This window comes from Callospermophilus lateralis, chromosome 12, assembly GCF_048772815.1.
Source record: "Callospermophilus lateralis isolate mCalLat2 chromosome 12, mCalLat2.hap1, whole genome shotgun sequence".
Taxonomy (NCBI): Eukaryota; Metazoa; Chordata; class Mammalia; order Rodentia; family Sciuridae; genus Callospermophilus; species Callospermophilus lateralis.
Genome location: NC_135316.1, coordinates 92,990,394 through 93,015,897, shown reverse-complemented (window position 1 = coordinate 93,015,897; position 25,504 = coordinate 92,990,394).

The following is a 25,504-nucleotide window of genomic DNA, read 5'->3' as shown; positions in this document are numbered from 1 at the left end:
TTTCCCTTCTTGCATGTCACTGAAGGTGAGCGCATATGGAAGCCAGTTCACTGAAATGCATGGGCTCCTTGCCAAAGGCCTAAAATATACTCTTTCGAAACTTTTTCTGATCTATAGACTTTAAGTGTTTTATGGGAGTTACTGTGCTATTCCTGGCAAGTGATTTTAAAATATTTTTGATCCATGTACTATATGTAAGTGGCCTGCGTAAAATGCTTGGAAGAAAAAAAGAAAATCTCCCAAAAATTTATACCTGAGCTCAATGCTTTAAGTTATCTAAAAAGAATTATCTTTCCCCTCTTTATACTTGAAAAATGGCTTATACTTTTGCTCTATCTGGCACACTCTTGTTCTTCCAGGATTCTCCAATCCTTCCTTATTTTCGTATATTTTCAAAACAGTGGCTCTTAATATTTCTTGGCATTGCTTGGCATTTCTCTGCTGTGATATATTTCTTTGAATTAAAGTGTTGATACTTTAAGAATTTTTTCAAAATGGAGTCATGTATCCCTTCAAATACTGATTGATATGAAACTGGTAAAATTGTGATATAGAATTTTCCTTTGACTCAAGGAGATTATAATATAGCATTAAAAAATTAGAACTGTAGTCAGAAAGAGCCCCAAATTTACACATGCTGATGGAGATCTGGAAAAAGTGCAGTGGAACAGAGAGGAGAAATAGCACAACAGTGAATCTTCTTCAGCAAACACAAACTTTTGCTGAATCTTCATCCTTGAATCTCTAAAGGAGCCAAGTTAGAGAGGCAGCAATAAGGTGAGAGGGGAATTAACAGACTTAAGAGACATTTGACAGAATCAAAATAAAATAATGAAGAAATAGATCTGCTGTATATCAAGATGGCAAATACAAATAAAGAGAAAGTACTGACAACCCCATAGTTATTAACACTTTCATTAACTGGATCTATTATGAACAAACAAAAAGAAACTTCAAAAAGGCAGGTTGGAAAATTGCAGTGGCTTTTTAGAACCTTGCAAGTACTCAAAACATTTGTGAGTCAGAGGAAAACAGACTACAACTCTGCTGCCCTGTAGTATCTGACATGCATGAGAGTTAGAGAATAAAATTTCAAGTGGTGCATGTTAAGTGTCAAGAAGCCACATGTGGCCAGTGTCTACAAGTTGAAGGGCACTGAGGAATATTTCCATCATCACAGAAAGCTCTATTGAACAGAACTGGTCTAGAAAAGCAGAGATCATCTATGTTGAAAAACAACTTGAAATAGTCAAAAAGATATGAGTTGGAGCTGATAGATTTGACATTATAAAATCTGGGATAAGAAATGTCTTTTTTAGATGATACACATCTACATACCTAAAAGATGTCAAACTAATTTCTTGGGATATTTGTGGAGTCCTCCTATCTTTCAAGCAAGGTAAAACAGGCTTGAGGTTTATGAGCTCTTTGGATTCCCTGAATATTCTGGAAGTATAATTACATTAAGGAACATGAATAAACATCTACTTAAAGGGTAGATATAATAAAGTAATTTGACAATGTATATTTATACATGATATGTGAGAATTATGCAGGCATATAGAAAACTCATTAGTGAGTCCATCCAAAACAACTTATGTCCTCCTCTGGCTATTCCATCTAGTATATCCTGCTAAATGATTGAAGATAAACAAAATCTTTTTTCATCCTTTCATGTCATCATTTACCTTTTTCCCTTTCTACTGTTGCCCTGCCTATCTTAATTTTGGAGAGTGCTCAATATATACAAAGTTTCAATTCTCACCTGGAATACAGACCCACTACAGTCATATTTATTTTTCTAATAAGCCACTCAACATTGTAAAATGACTTTAGTATTCACAATTTGAAAGACAGAGCTAATTTTGCCTAGCGTCAATGGTATTAAAAGCTGTCTCCCCTCTACTTCCTTTTATAATCCCCTCTGTTGACTTCCATCAACCACAGTCATGTCCCCGAGTATCCTTCCACCTTATTAGCTTCTCTCCTCTTTAGCCTTCTTTATTAAATCTTTTTTTTGTAATAGAACATAAATTGTTGCAGTATTCTAGCCCTGAATTTACTTCTATTTGTCTTCACTCACTTCCCAAATATTAAAACATCAAAGATATTCTTCAATGTACTTACATCTCTAGTTTGTGGATCTTTTAACTCCAACTGTTCACACCCAGCTTCCTCATTACTATCTCCACTTGAAAAACCTCACATATTAGACATTTCAAGACTTATATGATTAAAATGGTAATTGTAATCTAACATCAGACCCTGAATACCTACCACACAAATGTTAGACAGTTTACAACTTAAAATATTGCATAAGCAACATCCTTTAGATTAAGTTGGAGACCTACCAGAAGTCTTTATCTTGTTCCCTCGAACTTCACATGCAATCCACTTAGGCTTTGCATTCTCATTCATTCTTCCATGAGACCAACATGCCTAGGAAGCCATCATCTCTCTTCAGTAGAATTGCTACAGCATGTTCTTCAACAGGTGTCTTCTTGCCAGTTTCGGCTCACCTTTTCCTTGGCAATCAAGTGCACTCTCCACAGACCTACACAAGCGTGGTGGATGGTTTTACTCTTCCTCATAGACTCTTGAACACAATCTCATTATACTTTTAACACAATATACACTTCTTATTGTGATAGAATGATGCTTATTATTTTAGCTACTCAGAATCTATATCAGTATAGCTATGGTTTGCTCTAGCCACTGAAATGTTTTCTGATATTCATTTGTTTACCGTCAGCTTCATGAGAAGGACTTTGTGGATATGCGTTGGCAATCCATGTATCAGATCCTCATACCACAGCTACTATTTCATAAATGGCACATGTTTGTCTTAGTGATTCCCAGGAGTTTTACAGAAAATATGAAGAGAAAGTGCTCTTTACTGTACTCATTAATGTACAGAGATAGGCCCACTGAAATTCCAGGCACAAGTTGTTTATAATGAAGCTTATGTCACCATTAAAGAACCTCCAATTAAAGTGCAATACCTAAGTTTCTAAATAAGTCCTTAATCACACTGTGTCTTAACTTTTGAGTTTGTGTGTTCACATACTGTTTTTCCATCTTAAATCCATTGTAATTGAACTTTCTGTTACTAATAAGTAAAATATCTAACCTCTTCACAGCCTCTAAACTTATTTCAGGATTCCTGTAGGTTTTGTTTTCCTTTCTCTTCTCATAGTACACCAACCTTTGATCATCTCCAACCTGGGAGGAGGGTGACTGTATTCAGTGGCCCTGAGTCATTATAATGTTTTCTGAGATTACGGTGTAGAGAGAATATGGGAATATGGATTCCCACGTTCTATGGATGATGAACTAGAATATATATGTGAGCCTGGAGGGATATGTAGAACTCTTTGTGTGACTGAGTGACTAGAATGCTAAGCCTCTTGCTAAGGTTTGAATGTGTCCACCACAGCTTCATGCTTTGGAAACTTAATCCCCAAATTTTTATGTTAATTGTATTTGGAGTGAAGCCTTTGGGAAACAATTAGGATTAGATGAGGTCATGAAGGGTGAGGGTTTAGACCACAATTATAGCATTAGTGGCTTTCTAAGAAGAGGAAAAAAATCCTGAGAATGCTTTTTCTTTCTATAAAGTAATACCCTCTGTCTTTAATTTGTCTTCCGTCTTGAGAGCTGAAAGAAAAATTCAAGGAGAACTAATCATAAGAGGGACAAGGAGATTTTCAGGCCAACAATGGAACTGAATACACTGTAGTACAGAACACTTAAAATAATTAAAGAGAAGAAAGAAAAAGAGATTACTATGGATCTTGCAAGGAAATTGCTCACAGGCCCATCTAAGATTAAGAGGACATACTGATTTGGATGAATCAACCTAAGAACATTATTAAAAGCCATATCTGCTTTGTGTTCTAGAAAAGCAAAGAATTTGGGAAACATGAAACAAGAAATTTCTATGTCATAAAAAATCTACATTTGAAAGCAAAAGTGTTTAAGATTGTACAAAAACTATTGATCATACAAAATTTAGAATGTGTTTTATAAATATGAAGATTAGTGACAATGAATAACATGTAATTAGCAATGAGAAAGATTATTTAGAATATTACAGCATATATAAAAAAAGATTTTTACAAAATGTCAGATTTTTAAAGTTACCCAGAGCAATGGAATTTTGAATTTCTATCTTGGAATAGTAGAAAAAAATCTAAGTCATAACCAAAAGCTTTACTTAAGAAGTACCTAAAACAGTGAGAAGTACTTTAAAACATATACCAGGAAACATTAACAAATGAGGTGGGTATGGGAAACATTCCAATTTCTTATATTTCCCCCTAAATATTTAAAACATATTTTAATCACCTAAGTATTAAATAATACCAAGAATTAACACTCATGTTTTTATTAGCATGGAATTCTATGTATAAAATGAACAATAGGTAAATTATATTTAAAACATAAATATTGTTCTTTATTTTAATGCAAGCTCAAAATATTCCTTAAATCACATGTAGATATCTATATATACATATATATGTATACTTATATATATATATGTGGATATACACTATAGACATATATAGATATATACATATACGTATACGTAATATGCATATATACACATAGAATATATATATTTGTGTATATATGTATAATTTTTATTTTATCACTTCATTGGCTTTGTACAATAGTGAGTATAACCATTCCATTTGAATCCACATGGATGCTTTTGTTTATGACTCATATTGTAACTTGATTTCCATATAAAATATTAAAGTAAAATTTTTTACATATGTAAGTTTGTTTGATTGGAATCATGTAAGATACATAATTATTGAAATACAAATCAAGCATTCAGTTGACTTGGAACTGCTTAATGGAATTGAAATTTAATGTGGAAATCATTAATAAAGAAATACATTACACAATTACACTGGTAAACATTGTCAAAGATTTAATGAAAAAAGTGGCTGATTTAAGGTCTTTGTTTTCATTTATAGAATCGAGACCACTACTTTTAGATTACTTAATTAATCCATTAATCTATTTTACCTTTTATAGAGCATGTTAGGTGATAAACTCTTTATTTCACTAGAGTGCCTACCAGGTGACCTTGTTGTGATTTATTTATTAATTGAAACAAACCATTGGTAATTGCATTATATTCATTATCTCTTGACTTTAGTATTATATGCATAACTAGTTTGTGATGATTATTCTTGCATAATGAACTAAATGAAATAAAATTTCAGTTTAACTTGAATGAGTGCCATGAAGTCATGTACAATACATATTTGTATTGCAGGAAAGGCCCAAATAATTACAAGACGTATAACTCTAGGCCAATTAGTTAACCTCTTTGAGACTAATTTTCATTCCACCTAGAAAACAAGTTTATGGTTATAGCTCTGTTTAATACATGGATTTTTTTCAGTATTAATATTAGAATATATATGAAATAGCTGTATGACTATAATTGCTATTTTTGTTTTTGCACTGATATGAGATTATTGGTAAGCCATGTATGTTTCAAAATGAGATGGTAGATTAAAGGGTGGTTCTGTGATTATTGAAGTATTAAATAGTGAATCTCTGCTATAGCATATGAAAAAGAAGAGATTGAGGTTAGGTACATTGATATTCTTAATGATTAGGTTGATTATGTTCACTGTGTGAATTAGGAAAAGTTTGGCAAACTTTGTTTATATAGGAAAGGTAGTAAGTAATATTGTATACCTTTCAGGTCTAGAGACTAAGGATGTTAATGTAGGTACTTACTTAAACCATTAAACTGTATATATTTAAAATGCAAAACAACAATAAAAACAGGCCATATTTTGCTCAAAGTCCATATAAAAACAAGTAGTAGTGGAGACAGAATGGGACAAATTTGATCCACAGACAATAGTTTGTCATCCCCTATCATATAGCAAACTGTTTCACATTTTAAAACATTCCTTCTGTAAATGTTCTTTTGAAAAATTTGTACTATTGAAGCCTAGTTCTGTAGGAATGATTTTCCTGCATCGGCTTGACTCAATATGGGGGAAATACCAGTACTTATTCATTGAAAAATGCATGGGGATAGGGAAATCATAATTTTTGTTCAATTTATAAGTCAAGATTTTAATAAAGGAAAAAAATGCTGTATCACAGAACCTGAATTTACTTTGTGGAGACATCCCAATTAGGTCCTAACTGCATAGTTGTATATAGTAAAATCTTTCACCTCTAAACTCCTTTCAGAAGTTATTAAGTAAAAGAGGTAATGAGCATTTAATTCAACCGGAAAATAAATCTCTATCTGATAAGAAGGTACTTACTTATAAACATGTTTATCCTTCTCTAATGTGAAAACAGTTCTGGTGCTAAATTTTTAATAGCCAAGCATTTTTACCATCTCTAATTTCAGAGTCATGACCCATGCAGCTATAGTAATTAAGTCTATAAAATGTAACTGTTGCTTGTATTCTCAAAATCAAATGTACAATGTAGTTTTCTGATAAACTGAAATGTTAAATAGAGGACTTTAGTAAAATTTTTTTAGTTGAAATTTGAATTTTTGCCTGGAAAGTTACTTTCATTCCAAAACAAAAACAAAACAAAACAAAACGAAAAAACACCTCACATTGTTTGGCATAAAATAAAATCATTTACATAGACACATTGGGATTTAAATATTTTGTGATTATAATCAGCATGTACACAATAATGGCATTGACCTCTGCCATACTTGGCTTGTTTTTTTAGCAAAAAATTCCTGGCCCAGCACATCATACATAGGAAAGTTGTTTGAGATTCCCCTAACCCCATCATTAATAGCAATAATAGCTGTTGAAGATGAGAACCTAACTCAGGAGAAGTTTCCTATTAGTTGATCAATGATGTCGCCTGAATTGAAAAACTCAATTAGGCAATAGGTAGCTCTCTAAACCAATATGATCTGCTTCTAAGTCCTTTAGACTGAAATATGGTAGAGAATGATCTTCTATAGTTTGGGTACCTTGTGAGACACTGTAGATGGCAAAGATTGGTAAAAGACCTAATTGACTAATTAATAAAGAAATGCCCTTCTAATGCCTTATGATGATTCAGGAACTGTATCACTGTCCTGGATGTATAGGGATTTCTGTGAATCAGACAGACATACATCCCAAGGAAGCTGACATTCTAACAGTAATTAAGGCTACTAGACTTAACTCATAGCCCAATGATGTCTTGACTATGCAGATTAGGAGAAACTGGCATACTTTTGATTATTCTAACCTCTGTTTTCTGATCAATTTGAGGCTGTGACACTTTCCATTGCTTAATCCTTTCTTAGATTTTTCTTAATGTTACTATCTCCTATTATATAGAAACTGTAAACCACAATCTTAATACCTTCCTTTGAATTTCAATTTTTATCTCTTTTACCACTAGTTTCCTATGAGTGGCAAAAGAGACATTAATTCCACAGTACAGAGGAACTTTTCTAAACAGTATCACTGGTGTTATATTCATTTTAGAACTGAGCAAAAAAGAACAGGTGGATAATTTATCTTTGCATGGCAAATACTATGCAACATAAATGTAGCCATCAGGATAACTGATAAATGAAATGCGAACACAGAGAAAGATCATCATTTTATTACCAAAAGTATCACCCCAAGAAAGGAAAAACAGCATAGCAAAAATAATCAGCTTTCCCATTACTCATAAATGAGATTCAGGAGCAAATAAGTCAAAGAGACTGTCTGCTCTTCTCACAGCTTTGATGTTGATAAAGCAACAAGAAGGAAACACATCTGATGAGAGGAGACAGCCTAGAGGACCAGCTCCCATTTATATGTTGAGAAACCATTGGCGCACATCTTATTTATTTGTATAAAGTATAGGAAACAATTTTTCTCCATGAAATAGTAAAAGTGTGGATTCAGAAGCATTTATATTGTGTCCACAAATAGTTTATCCTTTAATATTTTGCCAGTTACAAATACACCAGTGGAATAAATTATGATAATGAATGTTTTCTTATATGTCACAAGGGAGAGAGTAAGTGTGATAAGCAACACAAAAAGAATAAAAAATGTAAAATACCAGTTTAGAGTATGGGGAAAATGGGATCTAGGATGAGCACTTCAAGGAAAGATGAAGTTCTCAGAAACATCTGGACATTGGTGCTGCTATTTCATTATTGACAAAAATATGAAAGCTGAATTTGGTTATAAAATCAGTATAGGCAATATTGGCAAAAGTTGACTTAATAGAAAATGCATAGTTCTAATGAAAATTAATCCTGATGAAAGCCATGAAGTAAAACTGGCTTGTGACACGAGAGTTATTAAGAGTGTTTTTTTTTTCCCTTTTAAAAATTTCCCAATTTTGCAGACATTCACCTGTAGCAAATTAAAATTTGTGGAAATCCTTTGCCTCTCTTCTCATTGACAGGTAATGTCTATTTTCTTTCCCTAGCAATCAGAGTTTGCTCTTAGAATGTTGGAAAGCAAAAGTGGCAGAATTTCACTCTCCAATTTAAGACAATGTACCTTAAGAGATTTGCAGCCTAATTCTTCAGGACTTGAGACATTGATTCTTAAAACACAGTCACTAGGTGTGAGGAGCTCCCATACAGACAGCCCTGCCTTAAAGATCACTGATATAACTTCTGTTAAGGTTTGGATCTTTAGTGTCTCCAAAGGCCATGTTTTGAAGGCTGCATCCTCAACCTGAGGCATTATTGGAGGTGATGGAACCTTTAAGAGATTAGAGTGGAGGAGGAGACTTTAATCCTCTGGGGGACATGCCCTTGAAGGGGATACTGAGACCTTGGCCTTCTCTCTCTCTCTCTCTCTCTCTCTCTCTCTCTCTCTCTCTGCCTCCTACACCCTCTCTCCCTCTCTCTCCTTCCTTACTAGCAAGAGGTGAAAGCAGCCTGCTCCACCACAGGCTCCTTGCCATAATGCTTTTCCTTGCCAGAGTCCAAAAATAATGGAACAAACCAGCTGTGGACTAAGATTTTTGAGATATGAGCCAAAATTCTTTCCTTGTTTTAAGCTTTTATTGTAAATATTTGGTACAGTGATGGAAAGCTGACTAATACTTCTTTCTTTTTCACAGACCAATTTGACTTCTAAATTTTCAGTCCTCTTACAAAGGGTACTTTGGACCTTCAGGCCATTTCTGCATCATAAACAGCTAATTTAGTCAGCTTTTGTGCTTCTGTGACCAAAAGACCTGACAAGAAAAATTAGAGGAGGAAAAGTTTATTAGGGGCATCCTGGTTCCAGAGGTCTTAGTTCATAGACAGCCAGCTCCAGAGGTGAGGCAGAATAGCATGGTGGAAGTGTGTGACCGAGGAAAGCAGCTGGGAACATGGGACCAGGAAACACAAAGAGAGAAAGCTCTGCTCAACAAGGACCAAATATATACTCTAACAGAACATCCCTAGGGACCCACTTACTCCAACCACACCCAGCCTGCCTACAGTTACCACTTGGTTAATCCTTATAAGGGGATTAATGCATTGATTATGTTAAGATGCTCATAACTCCAATCATTTTACTCAAACCTTTTTGCATTGTCTCACACATGAGCTTTGGGAGGATATCTTATATCTAAACCATAACATAACATCAGGTGAAAGAGAAAAATCCCTGAGTTTCCCAGAAAATTATGAAATGCAACAAATCATTCTTACTTTAAGGAGACAAGTATGTGCCAAGGAGGTATTGCTGTACAGAAATCCATATATGAACCAGAAATTAGCACTTACTTATAGGATGCTACTATAATGACAATAGAAAGATACGGATAAACAAACAGAAACTAACATTGACTGTTATAATTACAGTCCATATAATTACAGTCTAGCTAAATTGAGAAAGGAAATTCTCATTGCAGTTAATGTCAGGGGCTTGATCAAATAGACCCAGTTATTCTCAGGAAGCAAAAATAAATACAAGACTGGACAGTACCTAAGCAACTCTGGATCTAAGCGTATTCTAAGGAAGTTGACTGTTGCCCTTTGACCTGTGTTGGTTGTCTGTAGTAAAGCATGAGCTGAAGAAGGAACCATTACATTTTCAAGTATTGTCTTTTCAAATATTATTGTAATTTGAATCTCTAAGATTGGGAGTCATTTGTTCCAATGTAAAAAATAATTGAAATAGGGGCCAAGGTAAATTGCATTAAATTACAATAATATTTTTAATAATTTCCCTCAAGGAATTTACATTTAAATCTTGACTCATAGAACATAACACATCTCCCCTTACTCACAGGCACCATATTTATTTCTTACAATTTTGTCTAAAAGACATTAGCAAATTAATATTACCTTATGAGGCATGTGTATATGTACAGGTATTTATGTGTGTGGTGTCTGGGTATACGCATGTACATATGCCTGTGTTATCTCTGTGCTGATTTGCAATTCACATTAAAGGTGTAGATGTCCATATGGGAGTGTTGGAGATCATTGTGAAAGGTATATTGACGCCTCAGAAAATTTTCCACTCCTAAAGTCTTAGATGCTCTTCCTAACTCTTCTATGAAAAAAATTATATTTTATCACTTCTTTCTAATCACAAATCTCTTAATATTTTCTCACATATCTTGGAGAACACCTCCTCTCTATATTATGTACTATAAAAGTAATAGATTATATAACTTTTCATGTATTTTAATGTTATAATATACAAACTAAATTTGTGAAATTTGTGTTTTTGTTCACTGTATATTTGTGAGATTCATCGACAAATATAGATAGCTATGCTCCTTTCACTTGAAAGCAGTGAAAATGATGCATATTATTTATCCATTCTTCATTTGAAAGGATGAAGATTATTTCAAATATTTCTCTATTATCAGTGCTGTGAAGATTATTACTGTTCATTACTCTTATGCTATTATGGAAAATTCTTTTCTAGTTTACATGTATAAAACTGAAATTACAGGATTTGATTTATGCACATCTTTAGTGATTTGATAGTTCCAAATGATCTTTGCAATGTTTGTATCCTTTTACTCCCCACAGAAGCATATGAGTATTCCTGTTTTGGTATTTCACAACCATGGATATTACCAGAGTTTATAGTTTTGCCATCTGATGTTGAGGAAATGTATTTTACCATTATGCTTCTGTGATATATACTTTTGTACTTTAATGTATGCAACATATGGATATACAAATGAATAATCTAACATTAAATCTCAGGGCCTAGAAAAAGAAGAAACCAAACCCCAAATCAGTAGAAGATAGGAAATAATTGAAATTAGAGAACAGATCAATGAAATTGAGAATAAAAAAATACAAATATCAACAAAACAGAAAGTTGTTTTTCTTTTGAAAGAATAAACAACATCAATAAGCTCTTAGTTAAAATAACCAAAAGCAGGAATCACTCAAATTAACAAAATTCAAGATGAAAAAGGATATATGACCACAGACACATTACTGAAGTCCAGAAGATCATCAGAAAATATTTTGAAAATTTATACTCCAATAACCTAAAAAATTATGAAGATATGGACAAAATCCTAAAGACATATGACATACCCAAATGGAACAATGGGGATATAGAAAATTTAAACAGATCAATATCAATTAATGGAATTGAAGCAGCTAATCAAAAGCCTTCCAACAAAGAAAAGGCCAGGACCACATGGATTTTCAGTCTAGTTCTCCTAGATCTTTAAGGGACACTAATTCCAATTCTCCTCAAATTATTCCATGAAATATAAAATGATGGAACACTGCCAAATTAATTCTATAAAGTTAGTATCACTCTGAGACCAAAACCAGACAAAGATATATCAAGGGGAAAAAAAAATCTTCAGGCCAATATCCTTGATGAACATAATTGCAAATAATATCAATAAAATATTTGTAAACCACATGTAAAAATACATGTAAAAGACAGTACAACATGATCGATTGGATTTTGTTCTAAGGGAGCAAGATTGGTTCATCATAAGGAAATCAATACCTATAACGAACTCATCACATAAATAGAGTAAAAGTCAAGAAACACATAATTATCTCAATTGATGCAGAAAAAGCATTTGACAAAGTACAGCACACATTCATGTTTAAAAACACTAGAAAAACTACAGATAGAAGGAACTTACCTACTGCATGGAGAAACCTGAAAAACATTTCTTCTAAAAACAGGAACCAAACATGGATTCCCACATTCATCAATTCTGTTTCAACATACTTCTTGAAACATTAGCCAGAACAATTAGGCAAGCAAAGGAAATCAAAGGGATATGAATAGGAAAAGGAGTACTCAAATTATCTCTGCCAATGACATGATCCTATAATTAGAAGACCCAAAAAATTCCACCAGAAGACTTCCAGAGCTCATAAATGAGTTCAGAGAAATAGCAGGTTTCAAGAAAAACATGCATATATCATTTGTGTTCTGTAATCCAATGATGAATTTACTGTAAAAGAAATATGAGGAACTATCCTATTCACAATAGCCAACAAAAAAAAAAAAAGAAAGAAAGAAAAAAAGAAAAGAAAACCAAAAACAAACAAACAAACAAACAAAAACTTGGGTATCAACCTAACAAAAGAAGTGAAGGACCTCTACAATGAAACTACAGAACATTAAGAATTGAAGAAGACCTTAGAAGATGGAAAGATCTCCCATGTTCTTAGGCAGAATTAATATTATCAAAATGAACATACTACACATAGTCCTATACAGATTCAATGAAATTCCCATTGAAACTTCAATGAAATTATTCACCAAACTAGAAAAGACAGTTATGAAATTCGTTTGGAAAAATAAAAGGCACAGAACAGCCTAAGCAATCTTTGTCGGGAAAAGTAAATATCACAATACCAGATCTTGAATTATGCTATAGAGCTATGATAGTGGCACCAAAACAAGTGTGAAAACTAATGGAATAAAACAGAAAACAGAGAGATAAGCCATATAAATACAATTATCTGATAAATTTTGGAAAAGATAGCATCTTTAACAAATGGTGCTAGGAAAACTGGAATCCTTATATAGAAGAATAAAATTTCAACCTTATTTCTCACTGCAAACAAAGCTAAACTCAAAGTGGATCAAAGTCCTGGGAATAGACCATTGCAACTACCACAAGAAAATATAGGCCCAATAGTCCAACATCAACAGGAATGGTTATCCACTTGGATATTATCTTCTATTGCTTTGAAGGAAGATAGGTTTGGTCACTTTGACCATTTTGACTGTTTTGACCAAGCCTCTAACTATAGGACCTATATGGTATGAAAAGGACCTACATGGTATCTTCCCTCAAGAAACTGCCTTCCAAATATCTCAAGACTTAATCTAACTGGCAGAATTAATTCATTTCTGGAAATCTGGTTACAGAAGGAAACTGAATGTTGCACTCAAAATGGACGGATGGTAGAATCACATTTTAGGCACCTAATTAAGTATATCTATTACAGATGGTCTTAATGTGTTTTCTATTAAACAACAAACATAACAATTCTAATAAAAGTGTCATTTTTATGAGGTCTTGGTAACATACTATCTGCACCCTAGACACTTTTGATTGTCACTGTACCAGACTTCCCTGAATTTATGTTTTTGGTTTCAGAAAGAAATGCACTGGTTTCCAGAGTCACTTTTGCAGTCAAATTAGGATGGAATATGTATAAATAGTAACCGTGTATGTGCAGTGTTGAACAGATGTGTTGGAACATTAAACTATAAAAATTTGAGGATTTTTTAAGCTGGTATTTTTATATTAACCTCATTATATTATTTTTCTCAAATTGCCAGTGGAGTTCAACATACCAGAAGAATATCTACACAATGCTTGGGAGACATGCAAAAAATTCAAAGATGACCATGGACACAAGTCATTTTCTAAGTAGATTTTGCTTCTCACAGCAGATAATCAACTTAAAATTCAAGATATCATTGTTTTGCAAGGTAGTACTCATTTCATTGTATGAGTTTTATGTTTTATTTCCAAAAATATGTAAGTAGTTATCTGAAAAAAAAAGTGGTAGAATAACTTGTATACTACGGCCTTAGATAGTTTCAAACTTATTGTAAGAGAGTTCCTAAGTCATTGTGCAAAATGATAATTGTTTTAATCATTGCAATGTCATAGCTAGAGGCAAGTGATCAACAGTATTTTCAAGTATGTTTTATTCATTTTGATCAAATGTTTCATTGCTTAAAATATTAGGTCTGTCTGTTATTTGTAAAATAAGCAAATGGTCTAAATTGGATTTAATTACATATTGCTTTCATACATATTATCTCATTTCTTGTCCTGTGATGAGTGTTACATTTATATGCATATCCCTACAAATATAACCAATGCAAAAATTAGGCAATGAAAAGAAAATGATGCTAGTAACTACAGATTTGCACAAATGATTGAAGATTTAATGATTCATAATGACTTGGCAAATTCATGAGGAGTAATTTAATCAAAAAGTTATCACTGACATAATTGTGTGCTCAATTAACTTTCATAATATGCATAAAATCTGTTTTCTTTGTACATTCCTGATTTGTTATCTTAACCAATACATGATTCTGACTGAACATTCCTATGCAAGCAAAAAATTCTCTTCAATGTTCAATTAAAAATAAGTTCAATTAATTTTATATAATATTTGACTCCATGCATATCATTTCCAAAATACTCTTGCCTTTTTGGTTTCATCATTTTTATATTGCTTACAGCTTTGAAAACATAGAGACTTTAAATATTAATTTTGATTGTATCTGAGGTAGAAAGCTAAGTAGCTAAGTTTAAAAGTTTCAGAAGTTAAAACTGAATATCACCTAGTATCTCAGAGATAGAAGAACAATGATATACAAGATTTAAAAATAATGCAGGTGGAATCCAAATCCAAAAGATGAGGATGAACAGGTGTTAAAAATGTATTTTGTAAAGCATAAACAAATAACAACCAGCAGTAATTACCTTACAGTGATAAACCTCTTATGATATCTACCTAACAGAAAAAATAGGAAACCACTATTGTGACTGTAGGTTTAAATTAAGCAGTGTGCCAATGTGCAATTGTATCACATGGAACAGCTAAAAAATTACGGAAAATATAAAGCAGCGAGAGAATGTGACTGATAACCAAAAAAGGGGGGAAAATCATCAGCAGTCAGAACTTTGAAATAGAAATATTTTATATTTAAAAGAAAATAGAAAAATATGAACAGAGTAGATAGATAATTGTATAATTTCATAGTGAATTAGAATCTAAAAATGGTAACGGATGTTGATAAGAGTTTGAAACAAGTTAGAATAAGATTACATGTTGTTAATAGAGGAAAAGATTAACATTAAACAGAGACATGAGGTGGGAGGGAAAGGGTTAGAAAAGGAAAATTGCATGGAAATGGAAGGAGACCCTCATTGTTATACAAAATTACATATAAGAGGTTGTGAGGGGAATGGGAAAAAAAACAAGGAGAGAAATGAATTACAGTAGATGGAGTAGAGAAAGAAGATGGGAGGGGAGGGGAGGGGGGATAATAGAGGATAGGAAAGGTAGCAGAATACAACAATTACTAATATGGCATTATGTAAAAATGTGGATGTGTAACCGATGTGATTCTGCAATCTGTATTTGGGGTAAAAATGGGAGTTCATAACCCGCTTGAATCTAAGGTATAAAATATGATATGTCAAGAGCTTTGTAATGTTTTGAACAACCAATAAAAAAAATGAAAAAAAAAATAACCTAACAAAAAATGAGAGCAACTTAAATCTTAGAAAAACTGAAAAAAACAAACAAACAAAAAAAACCATTTGATCCTCATCCTCAACTTGAACATTCTGCTAGTATTTTACATGGAAAAATACAACCCATTTACATACAAACAAAACCAACAATATCAAATCCATAAAACGTTACTACAAAGCAAAATTAGAAAAAGAAAATTCAAAAAAATTCTCAAGAAAAAATATCAAGTTACAAGTCAGAAAGAACATCTGGACCATAAATGAGCAGTGAGAAAAGGAATGACTAAGCACCATAACTGAAAGAATTCAAGAAAGTAATGGGAAAAAATGGCAAAACTACCTCAAAAGTGGAAAGCAGATGACAGGGTAGAGTAAGTATGAACATATGCATATTAAGTGATAATAGAAATGACAGAAATATAATTAAAATAAGCAGAGCCAGGTGTGGTGTCACAGGCCTGTAATCCCAGAGGCTCTAGAGGCTGAGGCAGGAGGTTTGTGAGTTTAAAGCCAACCTCTGCAACTTAGCAAGGTGCAAGCAATACAGTGAGACATGGTCTCTAAATAAAATACAAATTGGGCTGGGAATGTGGCTCATTGGTCAAGTGCCCCTAAGTTCAATCCTTGATACCAAAAAAAAAAAAAAAAAAAAAAAAAAAGTGGAAATTAAAGCAATTAAAAGACACCAAAATGAATGTGATAGTGACAGAAAATAAGCTACAAAACTTGTAAATTTGAATTTCTGAAGATAAGCAATAGAATAGATTCAGTAAATATAGCATATAAAATTTTATTGGAATAAAATAAGAGCTACATTTACATATCATGGTAAATACCATATGTTTGAAGAAAATATGCCTAAAAGAGTCAATTTGATAAATAGCATAATAAAGTTATAAAGTTATAGAACATGCTAGAAAAAACAATTTTTGTTTGTTACAAGGTAAAGGAGTACATCACTCAGTGTACTTTTGGGGACTGAACAATAAATAATTTAAAGACAAATGTCAAACAAGCCAGTGAGCTTGAAGAAAATACATTCAGAATTTGTCAAATCTTTGTTATAAATAGATGAATTCAATTGCATTTATTGATTTTTTTTTATTATTGTAATGTAAAATACTATGCCCCATCCAATTCTCTCTGGTAGTTTTCCTTATATTTCACTATATTATCAGAAAAAAATCAATCTTCTAGAAATAATGTGTTTTAACATTTGGTATATGTTGTTTTCATATGCATCCACACTGACTAAATATTGTAACTCTTTCCTGTATAGTTAATTAATTTATTTATGGAGGTATGGTTATAGTTGTTGGTGATGTGAAGATGGACAAGGAAACCAGGTTTTTTTTTTTTTTTTTGGTTGTTCATCTGACATTTTAGATAGGGATTTAAAATGTTGAATAACTATCATAAAGTGATGAGTGCTGGAAGGATATTAAACAACTTAAAGAAACTGTAAGTTGCTACAAGTCTGATTGACCAAGGCTGCATAAAAACAGGCTTGCAAGTCTGAGGAGACAGTATTTGAGACCAAAATGAGGAGAAAACACCATGCCTGTAACAATCTGAGGAAGGAGAACTCCAGGGAGGGAGAAAATCTATTACCAGTATCCTCAGATGGAAAGATGTTTGGCACATTGGAGGGAAACAGAAAAAAGCTAGTATGCCCAGAACATTGTTAACAAGCTGTGATAATTCATTTTATGCTGCCTTGCCTAGCTTAAGGGATGTCCAAATAGCTGGTGAATGGTTATTTCTGGGTGTGTCTGTGAGGTGGTTTCTGGAAGAGTTTAGCATTGGAATCAGAGGACTAAGGAAAAGATACATTTTCACCAATGTGGGCAGGTATCATCCAATCCACTGAGGACCACCATGGGTGGGAGGGGGGCATGTAGAGGACAGGTAAATCCTCTTTCTTCTTGAGCCAGAATATCCATCATAACCTAACCTTAGATGATGGAGCTCTGGATTCTAGGGCCTTTGAACTACAGGATTCACAATAATAGCCCCTCTGTTCCCAGGTCTCTGGAGACAACTGAATTAGACCACTGATTTCCTGGTTCTATAGTTTTTATACATTTTGTGAGACTTCACAACTTCCATAATCACTGGAGTCAATTCCAACAATTTCTCTCTCTCTCTCTCTCTCTCTACACACACACACACACACACACACACACACACACACACACAATTGGTCTGTTTCTCTATAGAATTCTTTTGATACTCTGAAATAATAGTTATTGCTTGTCCAGAGAGATAAGCATAGGCAAGTTAGAGCCATATAGTTTATGGAAAGGAGTTCAGATTCCATTCATATTTTCCATAGAAATAATCCCAAGAATAAAATAATTGACATTTATATATTTAAATAACTTCCATGTGGCAATTTTATTTAAAAGAGGTAAAGCATGGAAACCAGGACATCAGGTTGGATCGAGTTGCCCAGTTGATTATTGATGGCCGCTAACTCCAAGATCACAGAAATAGAAATGAGAAAGAGTGATCAAATTTATTTATTTTTATTTTTTTTTTTAATTTTTCTATTTTTTAATTTTATTTTTTTATTGGTTATTCAAAACATTACAAAGATTGCAGAATCACATCGGTTACACATCCAGAATAAGCTGTTTATACTGTAAATAGGACTTGTTAATAAGCTGAAGATTAGAGAAAAAGAGATGACATATGATTAGCAATTTTGGGGCTTGTGCAAATGTGGAAAATAACATACGAAATTAGGAATATTCAGGATAAAGGTGGGTTTTAGACATAGGAAGTTTGAGATGTTGACAAATCTAGTCAACAGCCAATGGGCTAAATTTGAATATATAATTTGGAGAATCAGTGAACATAGAGATGGCACTCAGTTATATAAGACTCAGTGAGATTAACCTGGAAAATTGGCACCTATAACGGGGAAAAGAGGATAGTTGAAATCTAAAGTCCAGATCAATACAGCATTGAACGGTTTATGCAGAGTAGGAGGAGATATCAGAGGAGACTGCAAACAGGGTGAATGCATAAGGAGGAAAGTTTTTCAAGAAGAAGCGGGGAGTAGTAACTATGAAAAATCCTGCTGTGAGGTTGATTAGAAGAGAGCAGACTATTTTCCATGGGGTTGGACAAAATGTAAGCACTGGAGATTTTTAAAGGATCTCTTTCATTAAGGGTCAGATAAACAATTTGTAGGACTCAGTGCAAAAAGTGTGATGCTGCATTTCAAATAGCAGGAAGAAATTGCTGTTAACGACAATACAATATAAAATATTTTTTGTTTTCTGTGATCTCTCTCAAGCTGCCGTGATGATTTTATTTTATTTTTTGGTTATTTTATATTGCCTTACCACAGTGTAGACATACTTTCCAGCAGTGTTCAGGCACTCATAGGTAGCTGGTAATCCATCCTGTGGCTTTTTTATGGACACCTGCATTTGTAGCCCATAGACCAGATTGACCCAGTAGGAAGAGCAACCTAAGCACCTAGTATGCATTTCCCTTCTCATGAGCTTCCTGTCCCAATCTCCAGCAGATGGATTACCCCTGAAAGATTGCAACTGTGCACTTGGACATGCTCAATATCTGGCTTAGGGATGGGTTAGAGAGATTTGATCCAAGCCAGTCATTCACTAATTATGTCATGGTGCTGAAACTGGGTGGCTGCCGCCATGTCCTACCCTTAGATAATGTGGGATACTTTTGCCTGAACCTAACCCTCTCAGCATCCTCATGGGAAATCAGTAGATAGCAACAAGTGTGTGAAACTGAAGGGGGAAAGGTGAGAGAGACAGAAAGGTGGAAACCAGATGCCAGAGACTGGCGTTGAATGGTCAGACACTCATCCTAGGAAGGCAGAGATTGGTGGGAGGAAGACCATGTTTTCATTGTGCCCCATGATAAACTTATCAAGAATTTCAAGATAGTAACACCAGAGTATTAAGCTCAAGTACAAGGTCCCTCTGAGCAGGGGCCTCCTATTTGAGTGCTTTCATCCTTCATCCAGGTAGCTGGATCTGTCTAGAGTGGAGGATTAAATTAATTTCTTAATAGAGTGGATTGGGGCAGGGTCCTTATACCTGTGATGTGATGATTCTGTGTTTTCAGTGGGTTTTTAATTATTCCCTTTAATTCATCCCTTCTAAATTAAAGCCCAAATTCTGTTTTATCAGCTATTGCAGAAATACATGATGAGCTTCTTGAACCTTAGAAAGGTTGCTTTCTACGGGACTCCTATAGTCTCTCTTGCACGTTTAAGTTAGTATACCTATAAGAAATTGAAGAGTATCTATTAGAAGAATTTAGAAGTCCTCAACACTTTGGTTTCCAAGTGTGTTGGTCTGCTTGGACTCCAAATCTTGTCTCTATAGGCTAATGGATTTGTGTCTTTCTGCTCACTTCAAGTAGCCCCATGATTCCAGCACTCCATTGATTGTACGGTGTTACCTTTCTTTCTTTTTTTTGTGTGTAAGAAAAATTTTTATGTAAATTTTTATGGAAATATAAGTTTTCATTTCTCTGGAACTTAGAAATTAAGAATGTATATTGTTATCCCTGAATAAACACTAAAAATTAACAAAAAGAATTACTTATAATGAACAAGTTGAGGAAATATATTAATACAAAAGATTTAAGTAACCTAAAAGAATCTAGGAAAAGAGTACTAGGAACAAAATACAAAAAAAAAAAAAAAGACAAATAGAAAACAAATAGGAGAATGTTTTGCCTAAAACCAATCATATAAGTTACTATATTACATGTAAATACATTTGAAATAATGCTAAATTGGCATAGTATAATCAGATTGACAGGAATCAGATCTGATTCAATATTAAACCTCACTCAACATTTTCAGGATGTAATTTGCAACAAAACAGGAGCAAAGCAGGGAGATTTCTGGAAACTGCCAGCAGTATCTCCATGTCTTTTCTTCCATGTCAGAATGTCTGTAATATCCCAGAATGGAGGTAGATTTCCAAGTGATGGATGCCACAAAGGCACCAGTTACCCAAAGGGAATAGTTTCTCTTGAATCATCTCCATTTTATATTCTGGTATAACCTAGTAATTTCCCGGGTAACATGAACATTCTCTATCAAAAGAGCAAACTACAGGTTTCTTTACCATAAACAAGCATAGACAATTGAGGTACATTGTCTTAGAAGCATTCTGTAGATGATGTGACCTTTCTTTTAAGGACTAAATCAGTTGCAGTAAGAAATTACATTTGGTCATAGTCCAGTGTCTTCAAATATTTGGATTTTTTTTCTTGGTTTGATTTTGCAACTTTGGTAAAATTAGTCTGTGTTGTTTAGCTTTCTGTTACTATAATAAAATACTAGAGATATTAAACTCAAAAAGAAGATAGGCTTATATTTACTCATGGACTCAGAAGTTTCAGTCCATAGTCAATTTTCCCTTTGCTTTTGGGCTGGTGGCAAGGCACATCATGACAGGAAGCTCATGGTGAAGCAAACTAATCACAGTATAGTGAGCATATGTAATGTAAAAGAGAGAGGAAGAGACCAGCGTCCCATAATTCTCTGAAAAGGTACACCTAATTAAAATAAAATCTCACAATAGGCTTTACTTGTTAAAGGTCTCACCACCTTCCAGCAAGCTGAGGATTAAGCCTTTTAACTTCTGGGCCTTTGAGCATATTAGAGATATAGGCTATCATGCATTCCAATATGAATTATTCTCTCCTCAATAGAATGGATACATGAGTGAATTCTTTGACTAGTGAAATTTGAGAAGAAATCTTCTGGGAGACTTTTGAAACCAATCTTTATTTATATATTCAAATAAAAAGGACAAATAATGCTGGGACTGACCTTTACATTTTCTTTTTGCCTAAATTTTAAACAATATTCCGGAGACAGGGTGGTAATTTCATAACCATAGAGTTATAAGCATATGTTCAAATAAGCCAACATACTAAGAAAGGCAGGAACAATTGACAAAAATAGCTTAGGTTTCTGAGAACATTTTTTTAACACTCTAGCCTTGAAATACTTAACTCCAGAGTTCTTAATGGATGACAAAAATGTACTGATATGTATAGAGCCAGGGATTTTTTGCTTTAGTGTCATTTGCAATGAAACTATTCCGTTTGGATTCAATTATTCTCTGGCAGAGTATCACAAAAAGCCATACACTCAGAAGGATTAGATAGAAGAATATGTTGATAATTACACTTTAAATGGTAATTGTCTCGTATTTCTTGATAACGTTCTTTTTTTCTCCTGCCTGCATTCCACTACCCCTGTAAACATATGTTCTGCGTGGCTATGATATCCTTAAATTGTGATTCTGAAATCAGAATCTAATTGCTCTTCTGCGAATGTACAAACACACACACACACACACACACACACACACACACACACACTTCTCTATATCTACATAATAAACATAGACACAGATATATACAAGAGAAAAGAAGAGATTTGAGGAATTGGCTCATATGCTTGTGGGAGTTGTCAAGTAGGAAATGTGCAAGGCAGGCAGCAGGCTGAGAGAATTCCTAAAAGACCAAATGTTGCAGTCCAAAGTCTGAAGGCAGTTTGCAGGCAGAATTCCTTCCTCTCCAGGGACCTCAGTCTTTTCTTTGAAGGCCTTCAATTGATCCAGTGAAGGGCAATCTGCTTTTTTCAAATTCTACTGATTTAAATGCTAAAAAGTACCTTCCAGCATCATCTAGCCTGTTGTCTGACTAAGCAACTAGGCAGCATAGCCTAGCACAGTTTCCAAGCTGCTCCACAAATTTAAACATAGCATAGCATATATAATTGTCTGAATGTGTGTGTGTATGTGTGTTTGTGACTGTGTGAGAGATGTGAGTATTTCTGGGGTTAATCTATAGTGTTTTTTTAAAATTCATTAATCTAATACAATTTCACAAAGTTTTACAAGCCAGGTTATGTATGTATGAATATAAGATAAAATACATTTGTGATGGTTAATTTTATCTTGATTTGATGATACATGGCCAACATCATTCTGGATGTTTCCATGAGGATGTTTTTGGATGACATTAATGTTCTTGTTGGAAGACTTGGGTAAAATTGATTGTCCTCTACATGTGGTAGGCCACTTCCAATCAGATGAAAGCCTGAATGGAACCAAGGGCTGACCTCTGTTGTATAGAGGGAATTACATGAGAGACAGCTTTTTCCAGACTTCAGATACATTATTGGCCTTTTCCTGGTCTATAGTTTGCAGGCCCACCCTGCAGACTTGCCAAGAGCCATAATTATGTGAATCAACTCTTGAAATCAATGTCTTTCTGTACATATAAACATCCTTTTGATTCTGTTTCTTTGGAGAACATGACAACACAGTCTTTCCTCCAGTTCTGAAGTTATGGGTCCATCAGTGTCTGTTCTTTGATATGGACAAGGTAGAAAACAGAAAGATTATTTACCCATGTAGATTAAGGTTCCATGTTTTCATTACTGTTGTTATCAGTTTATTATCATTGATAACATGATTATCATTGAATCTCAGAAGAAAATTTCCTCTCTGTTGGTGAAAATTTCTCTTTCTTTTTAAAAATATGTTCACATCTTTTGATCTTCATACCGATATATTAGTTGTTGTTAGTATATTCAATTAGAGTCTCTTCTTTCATTTTATCATTATTTCTTCAATTTGATAATCACTTTTTTCTTGGAAAAATCACTCACCCTTTTCTGAACAGAAACATTTCTTCAAAATCATCATTCTTTTTCAAATATCACCTTCCTTGAATCTAGGGAGGAAAGGCCTTTTCTGGGTGTCCCAATATTAGAACAGATGCGATCTAGAACAGTGGTCTTTGTGAGCAGTGGAAGCACTTGGTAACCACAAGACAAATTACTAATATGACAAATCCATATCTTTATACAAAAGGGATAAAATAGATGTCATGCAACATGGTGTTACTCCCGAGTTTCATTAATCATTCATTTTATTCTTGCTTTTGTGTTTCAATAGATGATTCTAGAAGGGTTACTAATAAAAACATGGTTCACAACAGTTCTAAACTTTTACAAACAATTGGTGAGTTTGAATATATATAAGTGATCTTTATAATGATCACTACCAGTTTGGGAATTTTAGAATTTTTCAAAATGAAGAGAAGTTGCCAAATATTATTTATGGTATGATACCTCTTCTGTAAATTTTTAAATAAGAGCATAATTTTTTATTTTCATAAATTTACATAAAAATTTAAAGGGAATGTAATGATAACTCTAGTCAGATCAGCAGGGATGAAACTAAAAGACTTTTCTTACACACCTCTTTATATTTATTTTGAGAACATATGCATATATTTCCTATTAAATTAAAAATAATAAATTTATGAAATGATCAATTGCCTGAAAGAAGTCTAGAAAACCTCTAGGGCTGAAAAGAATGAGAAAAAAGTTTACATGATTTGGGAACTAACTGGTCATCGACGTAATCCACAATATTGTGGACTAAATGTAATTAGTTTAGAGTCACATGTAGCTCCCTCGCTGGGTGATTGTTCATAAGCAGCTTCACTCTTCTGAACTTAAATGCTTTCATCTTACAATGAAGAAACAACTAATTCATAGGAAACCTGAAAGGAACAATGAAGTAAAGAAAATCAAACCTAGAGAACAATGCCTGCTATTTATTCCGTGTACCACCCAGTAACAGGAACATTGTGAATGTTATAATTCTATTAAAGGGAACATCTGAGATTCCCCACAGGTTTGAGAGAAGAGGTACTTTAACCTCAAGTCTTCATTTGATGACCCTACAGTCCTGTTGGACATGTGAAGCACATTTTGCTGCAGAGAAGGGTTCTGTCACAAAGCCATTGCATTGATTTAGGAGAATGAAGAGGAGAAACGGATTGTGTGCATGCATATGAGAATCCAAACAGAGACACATTAAATGGCTTTGTAGCATATATGTGATTGAATCTAAGTGAATACAGGATGGAAAGAGACAAAGGCATGAGGTGTGGAAAAACACAACTAGAAGAGCATGGGAGGTGTTAGAGGAGAAAGGAGGCTTTATATATTCTGTCATTGTCAGCATGTCGGAAGGAGTTATTAATTACATTTTGGATATTTTGTTAGTCAGTATAACAAATTATCAATCTTGATGGCTTAAAACAATGCAAGCTTATACTTTTTCGGCTCTAGTTGTCAGGATGTCCTACGTAGATCTCAGTGTGCCTAAACCTAAGTGTTGCCAGAGCTATGATCTTTGGGACTTCTTGGGAGGGAATCCCATTCCCTTGCTTTTCCCTCTGTGTAGGTTCTATCTATGTTCCTTGTTACATGATCCCTTTCATATTCAAATTTGAGATTTTTCATGCAGCATCTCTGGGACAGTGGCTGTCCTGTCTACCTCTTTACCTTATAAAAGCCTGTGTGATTATATTGGACCAAGTTGGATCATCAATGATTAAACCTGGACCTCTTTTCCAGCTGGAATCCCTCCTTCCCTATAACATAACACATCCACAATTTTCAGGGTAAAGATATGAATGTTTCCAGGGGCCATGGTTCTGTTTATATTAGATACATTCTAATAGAATACCATCAATTAAGAATCTCATGTTGAAAATCAGAGTGGTGAGAGGAAAATTTGGATGTCAGGGAATGAGGGATGAAGGTGATAACTGCTGATGGACCCAAATCTGTCTAATAATTGCATTCTTCATGTATGTATGATGAATACATATCTCAAGGACATCTCAGAGACAGATATATTCAACAATATCCATATAATTTGAATATGAATCTTTGAAGAGATTTAAAAATCAGTTTAAGAACATA